This window comes from Rattus norvegicus, chromosome 8 (genome assembly GCF_021556685.1).
Source record: "Rattus norvegicus strain SHRSP/BbbUtx chromosome 8, alternate assembly SHRSP_T2T, whole genome shotgun sequence".
Taxonomy (NCBI): Eukaryota; Metazoa; Chordata; class Mammalia; order Rodentia; family Muridae; genus Rattus; species Rattus norvegicus.
In genome coordinates, this window is record NC_141541.1 from 128,705,032 (window position 1) to 128,725,075 (window position 20,044).

Genomic DNA, 20,044 nt, shown 5'->3' on the forward strand with positions numbered 1-20,044 from the left:
GTCATCTACAAAGTTTGTGTTCTAGCAAACTTATGAAAAAAATTAAACTGAAAAAAAATTGTGAAGATGCCTTATTTTAAAGTAAGGTTGTCACTTCGTGTTGGCCATGTTCAAGGTTACCCTCAGCGGCACAAGTCTGAGATTAGGAGGCACCGGGAAGGGTTGAAAGAACGCCTCTCCCCATCCAGCTGTGCACTTTTTTTTTCCTTTTTCTTTTTTTCGGAGCTGGGGACCGAACCCAGGGCCTTGCATTTGCTAGGCAAGCGCTCTACCACTGAGCTAAATCCCCAACCCCCCAGCTGTGCACTTTTAAATCTAGGGTTTATTTTATTTTCTTATATTTTGGTCATATTCTCCCTTTTGGATCCCCCAAGATCCTTCTCCCCGCCCACCCAATGTCACATTCTTTTTCTGTCTTAAGCCAAAACACACACACAGGCACACACACTCACACTGACACACATACTCATGTGTGCAGCACACTCATGTGCACACATGCAGAGTCAGTTTTGTGCTGGCTAACTCTCCTGAACAAGAAGCCTGCCCTGGCATGTGGTCGAGATGCCCGCTGACACGCCAGATGAGAAAACAGAGTCCCCCTTTGTCACAGATAGCTTCTTATTGGTGGTGGGAGCCTGTGTTTGCTTCCCTCCCTCTCTGGGCGCTGGGACTGTGTCAGGCTTGAGCTTGTGCAGGTCTTGTGTTTCCTGCACAGTCTCCAGGAGCTCGTTCCATTGTGTCTGGAAGACATCATTTCCTCAGAGTCATCCATTATATGCTGGCTCTTAGGCTCTCTCACCCTTCTCTCTCACGTAAACCCTTGAGCCTTGAGGAGAGGGTATGAAGCAGAGATCTCACTTAGGACTGAGTGCTCTGAAGTCTTGCTTTCTGTTCAGCTACGGTCTCCGTGTGAGTTCCCATCCACTGCAAGACGAACCTTCTCTGATGAGGGTTGAGCAAGGTGCTACCCTGGATCCCAGTCAGGTGTGGTGGCTGTGGGATTCCTGATAGTCCTACAGTGAGGCGTGAGCTGGGAATGGCTAAGGATGGTAGTGAGGAAAAACCAGGGGGAACCTGGCTCTTCATCTCAAATGGAGACCACGTGCCAAGGGAATGGAGCTGGGCTAGGCCAGATCTCAGTTCTTAAGGCACTGGATCTGCTGGTTTTACCTCAAACAATCTTCCCCCGACCCTTTAAGACCTCAGGTTGTACACAGCACCATTCCTATTGAAGACTGGGTTCGGAGGCTGGTCACCTTCGGATTGCTTGTTCTAGATCCTGCCGGCCCGCCACGGTCCCCTCTATCAAACCTGGCATATACCTGATGATTTAATCTTCGAGACTGAAATTCCACTGATATAATTGCACATTTACATTCTATCAAAAAATTAATGTTCTGCCACCTGCCGCCGTGGTATGCATTTGGAATTCCAGCGCTTGGGAAGCAGAGGCAGAATGACTACTTCAAGGCCAGCTTGGGCTGTATGAGACGGTCTCTAAAAACCAAAACCACCCACCAACCAACCTCAAACCCAAAACTGAGCTAGGAGATGACTCTCAAGTGTGGACTATGTTAACATGTAACCTGATCTCAAACCCCGAGTACTCTGAACAGTCAGGCATGATGGCATGTGAACGTCACTACAGTACTGGGGGCAGGGGAGGGCAGAGACAGGCTCATGCTGAAAGCTTGCTGACTGAGCCAGGCTAGCCTCACCAGGGAGCTGCCCAGGTTCCGTGAGAGACCCCACCCTCCATGGTTCAGGGGGCATTCCAGAAGAGGGGGGCAGAAAGAGCGTTAGAGTCAGAGGATGGGGAGGGGGCTGTGAAACACTGTCTTCTGCACATAGCATGAGTGTCACTCACAGGGACTCCCAGCGGTTCTGGTCACCTGCACAAGATCAAGCCCACAGAGAGGGCAGAGATAGGACGATTATTTCCAGGCTCCACCCCTTAGGGAGGAGCCTTCGGCGGTTGAGAGATGCTGGGCAAATGGTCCTTTTCCGAGGGTCTCATGCTCCAGCGGATGCTCCACACCCGGGTACACAGAGCAGCACCGATGGATTTATTGGGTTAGTCGGGGGAAAGACACGAATCGTGAGGGGAATGTGTTGGGTGGCCATGTGTGGAGTTGGAAGCATGAAATGGGGACAATCATATTTCATCGTTTGCGTGTATAAAATTCTCAAGAAGACCGAAAGAGTAAGGTGGAGAGAAATAGAAGAAACCTAATGTCAACTTCTGGCCTACCAGTTGGGGCATGAGCACATACATACAATGGACATTGTCTACACACACGTGCACACAGGTGCATACCCACACACTTGCACACACACATACACACACATTGGCACACATATGTGCACACACATGCACACACAGTGCACAACATCACATGCACCCGCACACACGTGAACACAGGTGCATACACACACACTCGTACACACACACACACATTGGCATTCATATGTGCACACACGTGCACACATACACACATGCACACGCACACATACAGACATACACTGTCCACCTGGCCTCAGCTCTTATTTGATGTTTTTGGAAAACCCTTACATTTAGAAAGGAATTCAAACCTATTAAAGATACCCTAGGGGCTTAGCAGTTAAGAGCACTGACTGTTCTTCCTGAGGTCCTGAGTTCAATTCCCAGCAACCACATGGTGGCTCACAACTATCTGTAATGAGATCCAATGCCCTCTCTGGTGTGTCTGAAGACAGCTGCAGTGTAGTAACATACATAAAAAAAAAAAATACCCTAGAACCCCTGGTACTCAGACTCATTGATAATATTTGGCCCATTCAGTTTCTCCCTTCCTCACATCAGGATGTCTCTTCCTTCCCAAATAACCTGAAGGTAGATTGATTGCCTAGGCAACTTTAGCCTCTTAAGTCCTGATAACGACAGTCTTGTCTGTGCCCATGATAAATTTAACATTGACCCAGTATTTTAAGCCGTATAGTGCAGATTTAAGTCTGGTCAGCTGGAATGCTCTGCACTCCACCCAGCACCGCAAAGGAGCAAAGGAATACCATTTAGCCACAGTCATCAGCCCACCTATTCCTGACAGGTTTCAAATCTTTAAGTTTCGTGTGTGTGTTTTATTGGCATGGGGATTTTGGGGACACAGCTTATCCCCCTTTAATAAATGTAGCTCATTAGGGGTTTACTGAAACTTCAGTCTCCTGGGAATATCTCGTAGAGAAGGGTTCTGAGGACGATGCCCCCCTCTCACTGGAGGTCAAAGTGTCCCCCAGATGTGCTTTGAATGGTCATTATTCCCCCCATCCAACCCCCAAACCTGTGCAGAGAGAAAGTCTGTGGAGAATGGGGCTAACTCAAGCAAATATCTAGTGACTGTCATGCCCTCCCCGCCCCTCAGTGAACATTCAATGAAGATTTTGCCTGAACAATTTTCCTACTCAGTTTCTATCTACCCTGAAACTTGGAGGGTCTGGAGGGTTCTATTTCCTCTGCATATTTGGTTTAGGCTGGGGTCTTCTCCAAGTCGATCCAGTGTCCCCTGTGACCCGTGGGCAGACCGCGTAGGCTGGGCCACCGTTAACCGGTTTGTGTATTATTTGCTTCCCGGAGGGTTTCTTTGTCCTTTCTGCTACCCCCACCACCTCCTCATTTGGTGGCATTGCCCTCATGGCTGGTCCATGGACCCCCTGGTCATTAACTCTGTGCTTGACTCCAGGGCTGATTCCCCAGGACCACGGTACTGGCAGTGGGGTTCCCAAGCAGCCCCCGCACGCGGGCCCAGACGCACGCTCCGGAGTGCTGAGTAGGCTAGCGCTTTGGGGGTCCCAAAGGCTCTGGGACCGAGGACGGTCGCACACGAGGACTGTCGCGCAGGTGGCGGCCGGGCGGGGAGGGCGGGGCGGGGTGGGCGGGGCGGGGCGGGGACGGACGGGGAGGGCCCGGCGCGCGTCGGGCGGTGACGGCAGCGCGAGGGGAGGCGCGAGGCCCGGCCGCGCGGAGCCATGGCGAGAGGCCGCGCTGCGGCGCCCGCGACACGGTCCCCGGCCCCGTCCCCGTCCCCAGCCGCACCCCCTCCCTCCACCCCGGGGCCCGCTCGGCCCCCGCCCCCGCGCGCCCCCGGCCCGTGACACGCGCGTGCAGAGCGCCGGAGCGTCCCAGATCTCCGGGCACCCGCCCACGCCGAGCCCCGCAGTCCCGGGAACGCGAGACACGGGCGGCCGGGGCCGGGCCGACAAGGAGGCGGAGCAGCGACACGGGCCCCGGGACCGCGCCCGCCGCCCCCGCGCCTCCTGCGGGTAAGTCACCAGAGCTCGGGGCCTGCGGCTGGGGAGGGGCCACGGCCGGGCTTCTCCCCCGCGGCACCTGCAGGACCCAGGACACCCGGGAAGGTGCCCTAAGGCCACCGTGTCCCGCGGCTCCGCGTGTACTTTAATTCTGGGCCCCGGCAGCCTAGGTGATAGTCCGGCGACCTTCAGAGAGCCCGGGGCCGAAGCGCGCGCAGCACCCACATTCTCACTCGCCGCCCGAACTTCGTGTAAATGACGTCGTGCGCCTAGGGACCCCATTTCCAACCTAAGAGTGAAGGAGTTCACTTTGGGTCACTTCTTTTACTTATGTTGTACAATTGTGTGTCGTCTCCAAGGTCAGCCTCTTGAGGGTAAAAAGCAAATGTCACGACAAACAAAATTTTCGGTTTTGTTAAGGGAAGATTTTTAAAGTTCCGTGGCTGGGGACTAGGGGGTAGGCTTTCCTCCAGCCCCTTAAGCCTCAGCTTTAGAAGCAGTTGCCTTGCTTGCTCAGACAGAGACTTTTACTGCCCACTCTGAGCAGGAAGAATGGATGCTGAGGCCTCTGGGGTTTTTTTGTTTGTTTCCTGGATTTGCCTTGCAAACTTTGAGACACTGTGTAAGCGTTGACCGTACTGTCCGTAGAGGGTAGCCAGGACCCATGTTCTTTCCTGCATGGTCTTCATGGTCTGGGGAAAGTGGAAGGAAGCCATAAGGAAACAGGCTAGGCACAGGGTCCTTTGGAGTTCTAACTACCAGAGGAGAGGGGCAGCTTGAGCTCTGAGCAGCCTCCAGCGCCCCTGAGTGTGTGTGTGTGTGTGTGTGTGTGTGTGTGTGCGCGCGCGCGCGCGAGCGTGTGCGCGTGTGCATGGGTGCAGTGGGGCGGTCTCCCTGTTGGGGTGGAGATGACAGGTGGAGGTGGACCTGAGGAACAGACAGCTGCCTTCCCCTTTGGTCTCTCACTAAAGGCTGTAGCCTCTGTGACCTCTGACTCCAGCTTGCTCACAGAGAAGCCCGGGCAAGCATAGAAGCAGCTGCAGATCAGAGCTGGGCCCAGGGGGATGCTAAACTGACTTACAACGCCCAGGTTGAGGCACAGCAGGTTTGCCAAGGGCTGGGTTGCTGTTGGCCACTTGGCAAGGCACCAGGCCCATTTCCTGTTTGATGCTCTGGGGATCGTTGGGGTCTGGTTTCCTGCTCTGAGCTGAGCTCTCCCCTTGGACGGTGTCTCCACCCTCCTGAGGTAAGGACACTGGTCTTGGAGTGTGAAAGCTGAGATTCACAGCCTCTGCAGGCTGTGTGACCTTGCCCCTACTTTAGCCTGTCTTACTTTCCTATCCCATATGTCCTGGTCTGCCAGACTCAATGAGACCGATGGGTGGAAGGAATACAGAGCTGGTGGTTTTGTTCGTTAGTTTGTTTTCTAAGTTTACAGGTCATAGGAGGGTTCTCAAGTCTGACTGCGCTTGTAGTGTTGTAACTTTTGAAAAATCCTGGTGGGAATTATTAAGATGTATTATAGTAATTATAACTTTTATAGTGTGGGTCAAGTCAGGTACTGTGGGCTTTAAGAGAGACTTGGCTCACGATTCACAATGAAAGGGGTCTCAAACTTTCGGTTTCCAAATGACTTTTTCTTGCCATGAGCCATTGAATGAAGGCTTCTTTCTGGCTAGTCTGAGGCTGCCTCTGGTCTTGCATACCCAGAGCCCTCTGCATTGCTAGATGGTTCTGTCATGAGCCACCAGAGCTCCCTGACCTTGATCTCCTGCTCCCCAGGTGCAGAGCAGGCCTCTGGCTCCTCTAGGCTCTGGGTGTTTTATAAAGGCCTGATTGTTGAGCTACTCCAGGCATCTGATAAGACAGAGGGTGAGCGGGCAGGTGGCCACCTTTCCTAACAGGGGAGGTCCTTTTCTCCCCTTAGGTTAAGAACGAAAAGGCTGGAAGGGTGAAGCACTCTTTTAAACTCACTGTAGGTTGTAGACACACAATCAGACCTTTTGCGGTTTATTTCATTTATGACCGTGTGCATGACACCGTGTAGAGGTCAGAGGTCAACTCCGTGGAGCGAAGTCTTCCCTCCCACCTTCTTGAGGACTCCCCAGATTGAGCCCTCCACACTCAGGCCTCTGAAGCACACTTCGGTCTCCTCCCTACAAGCTTGCTCAAACTGGAATACATTACGGCGGGCTGGCATCTCCAGACGGAGCCTATGCCCCGTGTGTTTGAAAACGGACCCTGTCTGTTCACTCCTCTGTGGTTTAGAGGAGGGACAAAGGATGCTTATTTCCCAGAGACATTAGAAGACCGGTCGGTCTCCACTGGAAGGGCCACCTGGGTCTTCGACCTTACTTTGCAGTCTGGGTTTGGCTCTGCTGGGCGGGAGGTGTGCAGATGAATGAGGGCTCTGGCTCCGCCTGTTTTCTTTCTTTTTGAACAATGCTTCTTGATCCAGCTTGACCTCTTAGTAGGACTACCCAAGTGGGGGTCACTTTCAGCCTTGAAAAGGTCCGTCTAAGTGTGCTGTGTACGTGAGCGGCCGCACGCCCGCATGTTTATCGGAAGGTCTAGGCGAACGACGAGGAAGAGACTTGGTGGTGCTGAGCTGCCTCAGGTCAGTCTTTGTTCCCTCTGAGTGGCTGTGTGGCCCCGCGGATGGAGGGGGAAGCTTGCTTACTTGGGGTGCTGCTGCTGGTACACACGAGACCAGGTGAGATGGTGGTTGCGCAGGTTTCGGAATGCTTGTCTAGGCGTTGGGCCAGCCGGACAGCTCCCGGGCCACCTGGTCAAAAGGCCTCCACCTTTCGAAGAACTTAGGGAGGTACAGCCCTATTGTGGCGGTGGCTTCTCAGGTGGCTGCTGGCTCTATGCGGTGTCACGCTGCAAAGTGGCTTATCTCCATGCTTCTAATTCATCCCTGTGGCCCTCAGGGCTCAGGAAACTGGCAGAGGGACTTGGGGCTTAGCCTCTGATACTTTTCTGACTTAGTTCTTCTGTTTTAATGACTACCGTGATGAACACCAGAAGGTAGGGTTTGGTTTTTTTTTTTTTGGTGGGTATGAGGGGTGAGGAGGGTCTTGTGCAGTCCAGGCTGACAGCGTACTTGCTGTGGTGCCAAAGTTAACCTTGAATTCCTACTCCCTCTGCCTCCACCTCCCAGGGCTGGGGTACAGGCATACAGCACCCCACTGTGTGGATTTGTCCTGTTTGCTATTTGAGAATGTCATTATGTGGCTCTAAGCAAGTTGTCAACTCCTGGGCTCAAGGCGCTCCAGCCTCAGCCTCCGCACTGCAGGGTCAACAGGCCTGAGCCACTGCACCCAGCCTGGACTCTAACTGCTTTGACGTAAAGGTGTTTAAACTCAATGTCTGAATTGAGAAGTGCTTGAGGAAAATGCATCCTGCCTTCCCTGACACCCTGAAAGCTGTCCGGTTTAGTAAGTACACTGTGTGGTTCTCATGACCCATGCCCCCTGCAGGCCCAGGCATTTGTACACTGGTTCCCAGTTGGTGGTGCTGTTTGGGGAAGTTTAGGGGGTGCGGCCTTGCTGGAGGAAATGTGTCACTAGGGGTGGGCTCTGTGTCCCACTTCATCCGGTTGCTTCACCGTTTTGTGCTTACGGTTGAAAACGTGATCTCTCAGGGTCCCCATCTCCCGCCATGCCCGCTCTTGCCAGCTCGCCTCCCCGTCACAATGGATTCTTTGCCTCTTGTGTATCAGCCTTTCTTCCTTATGTTGCCTTGACTGTGGTGTCAAGCAGCAGAAAGCAATGCATGTGCATTCCCAGCCTGAGAGGCCTGGAGGCGGCTCATTTCTAGGCCATCCTGTGGCTCTAGATGCCTGGCACATCAGGGCATTCAAGAGCAGAAGAGCATTCGCCAGAGGCAGTGCTGTGCCAAACTGGAAGTGGACACTGAAAAGCTAGGGATGTCAGAGTGGCTACCACAATATAAATGGCCTGGGTTGCCATGTTAGACCATGCTGCGTGTGTTCAGGGGACTTTAAGTCATCCTCTTCCTCCAGCTCAGTCTTGGCTTCTCTCTGACTCTCTGTCTTCCTCTCATCTCTCTCTCTCTCTCTCTCTCTCTCTCTCTCTCTCTCTCTCTCTTTCTCCCCTTCTCATCTCTCATCTCATCTTTCTTAAGAATCAGGGATGGGTAGATGACTCCGATCAGCAAAGTGCAACTAGTGCTCCATCCACGCATGGCCGCCTCAGACGGTCACTCTGGGTCATTCTGGGTCATTCTGGGTCATTCTGGCACTGAGGTGGAAGAGATTAAGTGGAACCCTGGGGCTCTCTGGCCAGTCAGTTCAGCTCAGTGGTTGAGCCCCAGACTAGTGATGGAAACTCGTGTCAAACCAGGAGGCAGACAGTTTCTACGGAATGACTCCTGAGGTTATCCTCTGGCCTCCACGTGCACACGTGTGTACCCACACATGCACACACACATGCACATCGGAGCATTAACATAAAAAAGAGAGAGTTAGTTGGAGATAGCCCCGAATGTGTGATCTGTAGGATTTGACTGGACTTCCTGAACTTTGGGCCCTTACCTCACCCTCTCTTCCCGGCACCTCAGTGTTCCACTTCCCTGTCTTGATTCCTGGACTTTAGTACTAGATAACATGCTCATGTTGATTGAAATAGGTCTCCATCTGCTGACAGGTTCGCAGGGCCAAGCTGCCAGGAACCCTACACTCACTGCGTTGCTCCAAAGTGATTTATACTCCCTAACGTCACTGTTAGACTTTCTCTGGATTTGGAGAGTCTGTCTGCTCAGAAGGAGCCACTAGGAGAGTCTCTCCCTCTAGGTTCCCCTGTTGGTTTGTGGAATCAGGGAACTCTTCTAGCAGTTCTTTTTTTAGCAAGAATATGGCGGGACCTGACGCATTTTGCACTGTTGGACATTCTGAGAGAGGTCGGTTTTTTAATTTGGCTAATTTTAAAAGGAATGTGTAGTGTGTATATGTGTGTCCCAGTGCACTCGCTTATGAGTGCAGTGCCTGAGGCGGTCAGAAGAGGGCGTGGAACCCCTGGAGCTGAAGGGTCAGGTTGTCGTGGGCACTTGATGTGGGTGCTGGGATCTGAGGCCTGGTCTTCTGCAAGAGCAGCATTTGTTCTCAGCTGCCGAGCCTTCTCTCCAGCGCCGAGCACCGGTTTTTAGAAAACAGCACGGCCCATTTGGCCCAGTACAGGATCGCCTCCTTATGGATCCTGAAGAAATTATTTCCGGTTTGGGATGTGGCCAAGGAGAGGAAGCCTCTCTAATGCTGGATGAAGTTTGGCCTCCCTTGAGTGAAGCGTTTCTGTGGGGGTGTGGGAGCTGTCTCAGATTTGCTTGTCTGAAGATCTCAGGAGACTTCTTTGGGAGTAGGGACAGAGTCTTCTAGGCTGCAGCAGTGTCAGCTGACCTCATGGGGATAAGTCCGGGCTGAGAGACCACAGAGGGCTCATCCATGCCCAGGAGCTAAGAGCTCGGCTTCGTGGTGGAAGGAGGCGGTTGTGTCCTGATTAGGAGTGCCTAAGAGGGTCTTAAGGAGGGGGGCTTAGTCTCCACTGTTTCTGTATAAATTTTAGTCCCTGCTGTAGTGGCACAGGCAGGCCACAGGAACATAGAGGGTTCGTTTCTCAGAATGGGGTCAGAGGGCATTGAGGTCGTCTTTGTCCTCTGTCATTGCTACTGTTAGCACTGCCATCGCCACCATCACCACCACCACCACCATCACCATCATCCTGTCAATCCAGCAGCTTCTTAGATCTGCAGATTACCAGCCCCGCACTTTAAACACATCTCCAGGCAGTGGGTACAGAGTCAACTCCATGTTCCTTTCTGAACTGACCAGACCTTGTGGAGGTTGGGGGAGAAATAAATCCCTTCCCAGCTCCACCGAGCTGGGGCTCAGCGGTCCTTGCATTCACCCCTGCTGGGCACTGAAAGGGAAGGGCTTAGTGTTTTTTAAGGAAAGATTGTTGAATCCACTCCCTTCCCACCCCCACCTTCCTTTAATCCTGCGCAATGAACTGTAAAGTGGGAGGGGCCAAAGAGAGAAAGGACTGACTGACTTGCCATTCTCTGTCAGCAGCTGGGAGAACAGCCCCAAAGTGTAGTCAGCCAGGAACACTCCCCACCTGCCTCAACAGGGAGCTAAGACATATTGCTTATGTGTACATACTTACGCAAACGCATACACGTATATACACACATATATGCGTATACACACCCATGTGCATGCACATATACACATACATGAATATGCTCATGTATGTATGCCTATACACACACACACACACACACACACACACGCATATGTTCACACAGACGTGTATACACAAAGAGAGATGACTGCTGTTTTATGATCGGTCTCCTGTAGCCCAGGCTGGCCTCATACCTGTAGCTAAAGATGACTGATCTTCTGGTCCCCCTGAGTGCTGAGATTACAGGGGTCCACCACCATGGCAGGTTTTATGCTTGGGGACCAAATCCCGGCGCCCCAGCCCCAGCCCCAGCCCCAGCACCATCTTTCTGAGTTCTTAAGAATTCACCCACCAGATCTGACCGGTTCTTGGCTGGTCTCTGACACACTCATCCACCCACTCTTTTTTGTTGTTGTTGTTCAGTGGATCTAAAGTTCTGGGTCATTCACACTGTGAGCAGAAGTGTCAGAAGGCACAGTGGCCGAGTGGCAGCTGGTGTAAGATCCAAGGCCAGTGTGTGCCACCTCCTCTTGCCTGCCTTTCGGGAAGCCACAGACCCCTCAGGCCCCTGGCTCCCCCACAGTCTTACAGAGGAGAACAGGCAGCCAATGCTTGGCAAATCCTTTGTGTCTTTCCTCATAGCTACCCAAGTCCCTCAACATGAGGTAACAGAAAACCTAGATTTTCCTTAAAACAATCGTTTTTTACTTCACTTAAAAATACCGGTGAAATATATATTACATAAATATATCATTTTAACTGCTTTCAGCAGGTAGCATTACTTATGTCTGTGCTGTGTGGAGGAAACCTTCATCTACATTTCCAGACCTTTCTACACTGTCCCCAACTGAAACACTATCCCTTAAATATATCTCCCCTTCCCAACTCTTTTTTTTTTTTTTTTTTTTTTGTTCTTTTTTTTTTTCCGGAGCTGGGGACAGAACCCAGGGCCTTGTGCTTCCTAGGCAAGCGCTGTACCACTGAGCTAAATCCCCAACCCCCCTTCCCAGCTCTTGATGACCACTCCCCACGCACACACTCACACACACACTCTCACACATACACACACACTCACACACACTCACTCTCACACACACTCACACACACTCACACATACTCACACACACTCTCACACATACACACTCACACACATACACACATACTCTCACACACTCACACACACTCACACACTCACACACTCACACACACACACACACACACACACACACACACACACACACTCCTGTCTCTGAACTTGACCATGCCATAACGCCACATACGTAATATATCATTTTCCTCAGCATCTGGTTTATTTTGCCCGGCGTAAGTTAGTTTGTTGTATGTTTTTGTTGCTGTCACTGTTGAAGCGTGTGTCGAACTTCCTTTTTAAGGCAGAACAAATAGTATTTCATCCAGTGATGGCCATCGGGGTCTCCATCACTGGCCACTGTGGCTCACACTGCTGTGACCTCTGTCACACAGGTAATAACATAGTGAGTCTCTGCATTCTTCTGGGTATGTACCCAGAATTCCAGTTACTATGATGCATGCTGTAGTACTGGGGATGGAACCCACGGCTTTGCACAGGCCAACCTCTGCCTTACGGGTGGGCCACATGCCAGCTCTGTGTCTTCTGAGTACCAGGTGTGGGGGAGTCTCATGGCAAATAAGGCTGGCCTGTTAGATTGTGACTTTGAGTGGGGAACCTTGGGGGTGGTCATGATACCAAGGGTCACTCATTCTCAATGGGTTCACTTAGGGGCCTTTCTCTACTGCTAAGACTGGGGAAGGAAATCGAGGCCCTGCTTCAGCTACAGGGAAGGGCGGGTGCGTGCCATCTTATGTGGATGGATTTGGTGAACTTTGTGCCAGAGGATTAAAAATGCAACAAGCAAACACACACATGACCTGTGATTCAGGGTACCCCATCATGGTTTTAGAGCAGAGTGTGAAGGTGAACAGGAGGGGATTGGTGTGTGTGACTCACAGGGCTGTGTCTGTGAGCTTGGTGGGTGGGGACAGATGTCCTAAGATGAAGAGAACCATGTCAGGACAGTGGGCATTTTCATTCTGGCCCGGAATACGTTTTATCTTAATATTTTAAAAGTTTCTTTTTAAAGTTTTAATTGTGTGTGTGTGTGTCTGTCTGTCTGTCTGTATGTATGTATGTATATGGGTATGTTCATATGAGTGCTAGTGTCTTGGATCCCCTGGAGCTGAAGTTACAAGTGGTTGTGAGTCTCCCCCGCTTGGGTGCTGGGAACAGAGCTCAGGTCTTCTGTCTTCTCTCCTCTCTACCCAGGGCACGTTGTGTTTTAAACGAGATGCCAAATGCCGTGGGTATCAGACAAGTCTGCTCTATGGACACGGTGGTTTTTATCCATTGGTTAAAAGAAAGGTTTTTATTTTCTTATTAACCATTTTGTATTCATTCATTCATTCATTCATTCATTCATTCATTCGGCTGAGAACTTGTGTCTTTGAGCTCACAGAGACTCACTAGCCTATGCCTCCTGAGTGCTGGCATAACAGGTGTACGCCATGACGCACTACTATAAAAGCCTTTGGATCTAGTGGTCTGGATGAAATGTAGTGCACTGGTGAGCTCTCCTTTCCTCTATGGAGATTGGTGCTTAGAAGTGTTGAACCCAGCCCAAAACTCCCTTCTTTTTTTCTCTGAGGATCAAACCCAGGCATGGCGTCATTCTACCCCCCCCCCCCCCCCCCCCGGAGCTGGGGACCGAACCCAGGGCCTTGCACTTGCTAGGCAAATGCTCTACCACTGAGCTAAATCCCCAACCCCGCATGGCGTCATTCATGCTGTGCTAGTGTTTGACTATTTCATCACCACCATCCCCATCCCCACCCTCATCTCTACTCCCCTGCTCCCACCTCCCAGACCTTACCCCACCCTATCTTTGCAGACTCACCCCTCCCCGCCCCTGCCCCTGGTGTTATGTAACTGTTTCCTAAGAGTTTAAAGCATTCCATCCTGCCAGAAGGTAAGTAACTCAAAATAGCTTCAGGAAGTTCCTGAAACAGACCAAATTCACCAGGTCCCTCCCTCTAAGAGTATACTTTAAAAGTTTAGAGTTCCCCTCAGGCTGGACAAAGTTGCAAAGTTGCAAAGGCAACTCATAGGCCAGACCTGAAAGAAGCAGAAACTGGCCAAGATGCCTGAGAGAGGTTTAGACCAACTGGGGTACCTAGAAATGTTGCTTACCAACATTTCCTGAGCCTGCAGTATGCTCCAGGTTCCCAGCTTGTGATGTCCATACTTTGTCATGGGTTCCCTATTTGAGGTGAGTAGATGTGCGTGTGCGTGTGCGTGTGTGTGTGTGTGTGTGTGTGTGTGTGTGTGTGTTACATCTCCCCAAGAAAAGTTTTGTCACACAACATCAGGTCTTCTTGGACTGTTCCTGAATTGTTACCTGGTATGGTGACTTCAGAGGGTGGTTGGGAAATGCAGGAGTTGGTACCTACACACTGTGGGCCACATGCCCTAGCCAGTGTGCTGTCTTCCCTGGGTAGCACAGCATGGAGAGGCCTCAGTACCATCAGGCATTGGTGTGGGCTGTGGTTTTTGTGTCCTTGACAACTGCCCTGTTTAGGCTTTGAGGAGAAAGAGTTAACTTTGCTATAGTCCAAGACACTAGGAAAATCCCCCTGAACATGATGCTTGGACACAGGCGATGGCATGCCAGAGATCTCTCCTGGGAAACATACTGCTCATTGTCCTGTATTTGGGGAAACAGCTTGGCTAATTCGAGAAAACAAGCAGGATGTTTTTATCTTGCAAAGCCAGTGAAGGTCCCAGGCACACATTGGGAAAACAGAACAAAATACGAGGTGTCAGCGTCTGCAGTAGATGTGTCTGTGCATGGGAGAGTTGTGCATAGGAGAGGTGTCAGCGTTTGCAGTAGATGTGTCTGTGCATGGGAGAGTTGTGCATAGGAGAGGTGTCAGTGTTTGCAGTAGATGTGTCTGTGCATGGGAGAGTTGCTTGTATTTAAAAGGATTATTAAGCTGGGCACGGGGCCCTGCTGGTTAGTGCTGACACCTTGACTAGGTAAGAGGCAATCTCAACTGCCTCTATCAGGTTGGCCTGTGGGAAGTCTGTGGCGCGTTTTCTTGACCAGTGATTGATATGGGAGGGCCCAGCTGACTTAGCACTGTTACCTTTGGGCAGGTCCTGGGTGTTCTAAGAAAGCAGGCTGAGTAGGCCATGGAGAGCAAGCCAGCAAGCACTGTCCTTCCATGGCGTCTGCTTCAGTTCCTGCCTCCAGCTTCCTACACCCAGCTTCCCTCAAAGATGAACCTCGACCCAGGAGTGTAAGACGAATATACCTTCTCCTCCCTACATTGCTTTTGTTCTTGGTGTCTCTCAGACTGGCTGAGAGGCAGGAGGATTGGCTCAAGTTTGAGGCTAGCCTGAGCTACATAGCAAGACCTTTAAAACAATCAAAGAGTGAATAAATCTGTAAATCGACTGAGTAAGATAAAAAGAATAAGTGGCAATGTTTTAGATTCTGCATGGTACCGGGGGAAACTTGTAGCTGTGATGTACATGTGGAGGTCAGAAGACAGCCCTGGGTATTGGTCCTCTCCTGTCACCTTGTTTGGGACAGGGTCTCTCGTTTGTTGTTCTGTGCTGTGTACCCCAGGCTAGTTGGTCAGGGAGCGTCTGGGGAATTCGTCTCCTCTCCCTTTCATCTCACTGAGAGAGCACGGTGGTCGAGTAGGTCCTGGGATTTGAACTCAGTTCTTCAGGCTGTCATAGTGAGGGCTTCACACACCGAGCACCATCCCCCCCATCTGCTCCCCCAGCTGGAATTGGATAGGAAGCAATGACCCACATATAAAAGGGACAAGAGTTGCATTTGTAGCTCAGGGCTGGAACGCTTGCCTAGCTTGCCCAAGGCCCTGGGTTCGAGTCCCGTCACTACAAAGGAAAGCAAAAAGAAACTTATAAATAGTCCTTGGAGTTTGGTTAGCTTTGTACGTGTCAGATTCTGTTTGGCCGAGGACAGCAGACAGCAGTGCCCCTCAGAAGCAAATGTGAGGACTACTTGCCACCCCCAGGAACCCCAAGGATCCCCCACTTGGTCCCTAGGGCAGAAAGGAGCCGAGTCTTCAGCTTTTCCAAAGAGAAGCCTTATGGCAAAGTAGGGGTCTGACTTTGCTGTGGTAAAAGTATCCCGAGCCAGTGTCAGTGTCCAGAGCCACCTCGGTCTCCATGGTGCCTGAGACCTGCTGAGAAAGCTTTTTCTCGGACTGAGAAAGGTGACTTCAGCTTGCATGGTAGGTCCTAGCTTGAGTGGGACGAAGCTGGCAAGTTTGGGCGTTGGGTAGGGGTAAAGGGAAGGCTGGCTGGTGGAGGAGGTCCTAGAGGGTGAGGGAGGGGCGGGGTCCAGGCAGTTGGCTCTGGTGGGAGTGCTCCCAAACGGGCATGATGTGATGTGATGTGACATGTTTGGGGCAGTAAAGTCTCTAGGTCCATGCCTGCAACAGGTAAGGGTTTGGGGATCATCTGGGGAGATGCGTCTTATGGAGGAAGAATTCAGCGTAGTTGCAAAAGATCAAGACAGAGAGGCGAGCTGGGGAAGGAGAGGGAAGGAGAGTTCTCATGGTGGCCGATAGGGTTCTGTGGGAGGCTGAGGATGGGTTTATACACAGGAGGTGCGCAAGGATGTGTTTGTGCGCAGTAGGTCTGCAGAAATTTGCTCTCCTGCCACCTGGTTTCCTGTACGTCAGCAGAGACGTTAAGCTCTGGAGACACTATTTAGTTATTCATTTTTTTTTTGTCCAAACGTTTCAAGGAAGTCGTGTGTGTGTGTGTGTGTGTGTGTGTGTGTGTGTGTGTGTTTATTTACACACCTGCGTGTAGTTCAGAGGACAGCTTGGCAGAGGGAGTTTTCTCTTCCCACAATGTGGGGCCAGGGGAGGGAAGCCGGTCTTCAGAATTGGCAGTCAGAGTTGAAGCACCTGGCCAACTCTGTTTGTTTGTCTGTCTGTTCTTGAGAGAGGGTCTCATGCATCCTAGGCTGGTCTCAAACTCACTACGTAGTCAAGGGCAACCTTAAATTTCTGAGCCTCTGCCTTTACCTCTGGAGTTCTGGAGTCGCTGGCGTACCTCACCACACGCGGTGAGCACACACGTGGTGCTGAGTCAACTCTAGTCAGAGCACCCTGCATGCTAGCCAGGCACACAGCCATGCGGACACCTTACACCAGCACGGGGTGCCCGAGCACTGGGTGACCCTCTGCAGGTTCCCTTTAGGACATCATCCATACTTGTCTGGTGCCTAAAGAGAGTGAACCTGGATTAGGAACACTTACGTCCTTTTCTGTGGCAGTCGTGTTAAGTCAGAGCCAGTCAGAAGCTGCTTCTGTTAGCAAAGATTCCTCTTTAGCCGGGTGAGAAAGGGTAAGACGAGACATTTGACAGTACCCAGTGCCAAAGGGGTAGAATGTGTGTCAGTCACACCACAGAAAGAGCAGCTGGGGTGGGCGTGGTGGCACAGGCAGGCCTTGAATCCTACACTCTGGAGACAGAGTCTGGAGTCTGTCGGATTGGACTCCATGACCTGGCCTACACATGAGACCCCCATCTTAAAGAATGACACAAACGTCAGCCTGAACGTCCCCTGGCACCCAGAGGTGGGCTGGCCTTAAGCATTTCCTCAGAGCAGGGGCTTTGTTATCCTCTATAGGAGCTTCACTCACGAGACTCCTTCCCCTCAAACTGAAACCTCCAATTGTCGTTCAATGGGTAACTACAGGAACAAACCACACAGTGGAGTACTACTCAGCCAGGAGAAGGAACGAGGCATAAATGCACTCAACAAACACCTGAATGTTGCAGGCAGAATGTTGAGCAGAAGAGGCCGGTGTACAACTCCATGCTGGAGGGTTTCAGAAGAATTTCTTTTCATACCGATGGAGGCCAGAGAGGCGGATGTGTTCCACATTGTACACAAAGGGGTACTGCCAGTGTGAGATGTGGTTAAAACCCACGAAGGAGTTCTAGTTAATTTGTCTGCTCTCAGGTGGGAACCCATCGGACTGTAAAACGAAATAAATAGGGCTGGCACGATGGCTCAGGAAGTGAAGGTGCTTGCGGCCAAGCCTGAGGACCTGAGTTCTAGCCCTGGTGCCCTCAGGTGGAAGGAGAGAATCCAACTCCTGAAATTGTTCTGTAACCTCCATATATTTGTCTAATACACGAACGCATGCGCACACGCACACTCTCACACACTTTGGCAGGTGATCCTTAAGGTGACTGTTAATCAGTCTTTGAAGTGGGTGATGGGAATGTTTATTTTTTCCCCCCTGTTTCCAAAGGGCATTTTGTTCTTCTGACTCCGGTACTTGCCTGAGGTCCAGAGTTTAAAAGAGAATGAAAAAAATCTCAGGAATTAAGATGAGCCTTTTTTTTTTTTTTTGAGTCAGGAATTGAACTCAGGGCCTCAAACTTACTAAGCACACAGTCTACCACGGAGCCAGATCCTCAGCTCAGGATAAGTTCTTTTAAGGCAGTGCTTTAAAGATCCCAAAAGATGACAGAAGCAGGGGGACCATGAGAGGCAGAGTAAGGAAAGTTTAATTCAAGACAGGATGGGCACTGTTGGCTCGGTTTCCGGTATAGCTCAGTAGGAGCTGAGGACAGAGCCAGGAAGAGTCTGTGAGAGATGAAAAGAGCAGCTCGCCCTGGATATTCGACCTACAGAGAGCAGAAGGACAAAGATGAAAATAGCCACGTTCCAGGTTCAGGCTTGCGGTGTCCTGTGAAGGAAGTCGCCTGTGTTGGGTCCTGCAGCAGGCTCTGTTCAGTGTGCTGTCTGTTCTCCCAAAAGGAGACAAAGTATTGATGGCGTACCTTAAGGCAATGCGAGCCAACGCTTGACAGTAGAAAGGCTCCAACCCAGGACATCGCAAGCGTCAGGCTAGCTCTCCTCAGACCGGCTGTGTCCCCAAGCCTGCGATTTCTGTCTCACTGATGTTGTTTGTTTGTTTGCTTGTTTGTCAGTGAGCTGCCCTGGTGTTATAAACCAAACCGGGAGCTTGTCAAGACTTGCGTAACTCATGTGGGGCTTAAACGAAGACAGGACGGCAGCACCACTGGGTCTTGGTGCAGAGCGCTGTTTGGCGGTTAATCATTACCCACCTTTCAGCTAGCCGTGTAATTGCTACGGGTATAATTACCTGGTAGACAGGGGCGGAATTTGGTAATTTGTTAACCTCAAGACTGCGTGTGTGTGCGCTATTGTGTGTTACTGAGTGTGGTTTTGCAAAGGGCCCTTCTTTGTCTTTCTCTAGTGGGTGAGAGATGCCCATCTGCCAGTCTGGATCTGTTGGCCCAGAGTCATTGCCTCTTCCGGTTGCCATGGAGACAACCTCAGCACCACTAGGCATCCCCTTCCTATGGGTTCCTGCCAGGGTTCCCCATCCTGTGCCTAGGTGCAGTTTCTGAAACTGCTGGAAAGTCTATCAAAGTGCAGGGTGGTGGGGTTAGTTTCCAGAGCAGTTGCCAGACAGGGTCAAACCTCCCAGGCTTGTCCCCTCATTGGTCCGTTCACCTCCCTGCCCCCTTCCCAGGTCTGGAGGGCTCTTACACCCTGGTCTATGGTGTAATGAGCTGTGGGCTGGTCAGAGCCAGTTACAGGGGCTCCTGGGTTGGGGGGACCTGTTCACTCTGCCACAGGACTTTCTGGCCTCTCCTAATCAGTTAGGAATTCACTCCCTTTTTCCTCTCCTCCCTCTGTCCTTTCTTTGTTCCTTAAGTTGTGTGTACCATACTCTTGTATGTCTGTCTACTTGTTTGTCTGCCTGCCTGCCTGTCTGTCTGTCTGTGACAGTTAGGGGCTGATGTCTGGGCAGATTAACTGAGCAAGACCCCTCGACTGTATCGATGTCTTCCTCAGTCTCTACCTCATTCATGAGCACGTTTGCTTGCTCATCACAGGAGCCCTTGCCTTTTATCCTGTGGGTCTCAGGAATCGAACTCATGTCATCAGGCTGGGCGAATGCCTTTACTGGCTGAGACATCTCAAGGGCCTCTCTGCTCTATTTTTTGAGACAGGATCTCTCAGGGGATCTGTCTCAGCACTTACCTCTCCTGCGCACGGCTATTTGGACCCACCAAGTGGCTGTTACTTTGAGAAGTTGGCTATTTCACGGAATTGGTCAATTCACCGGCATTAGCGTTACCCTCTTAATGTCGACAGCCCCAGAAGCGATGGGCCCATCTTTTCCCTCATGCTTGCCTCTCGTGCTAAGGCCAAGTTTATTCAGAGGAATTGTTGGGTCTGAGCATCCCACCTCAGGAAAGCTGCTGGAGTGGCTTCTGGAGGGAAGAATGAAGGCCCTGGGGAAATAAAGACTCGGTGTGGGGGAGGGCTGGACTTTCCCATCTCCCAGGAGGAGCAGCAGAGGAAGGAGGCAGGCGCAGTCACGTGGGGTGAGCTCATTAGTCCTAGGACACCAGCTGTGCTATTCTTAGGGCGGTTTCCAGTCTCGGACAGATGTTCTTAGGCGGGGGTTCCAGCCAAGCTCACTTC

The 20,044-nt window shown here is 51.4% G+C and overlaps 1 protein-coding gene across 14 annotated transcripts in view; it reads left to right on the top strand.

Annotated features, from left to right (window-relative positions):
* The first annotated feature begins 3,981 nt into the window (after positions 1–3,981).
* Positions 3,982–20,044, top strand: part of Trak1 (trafficking kinesin protein 1) — a 154,683-nt gene continuing 138,620 nt past the window's right edge. For 9 of the 14 annotated variants that reach the window (XR_015626747.1, XR_015626746.1, XR_015626749.1 and 6 more), the window contains exon 1: positions 3,982–4,296. The gene's annotated coding sequence lies outside the window, so the exon portion shown is untranslated. Of the gene's footprint in view, positions 4,297–5,180; positions 5,531–18,263; positions 18,370–20,044 lie in introns of those variants that run through there. The other 5 variants (XR_015626750.1, XM_087562524.1, XM_087562528.1 and 2 more) reach the window with 2 other exon arrangements.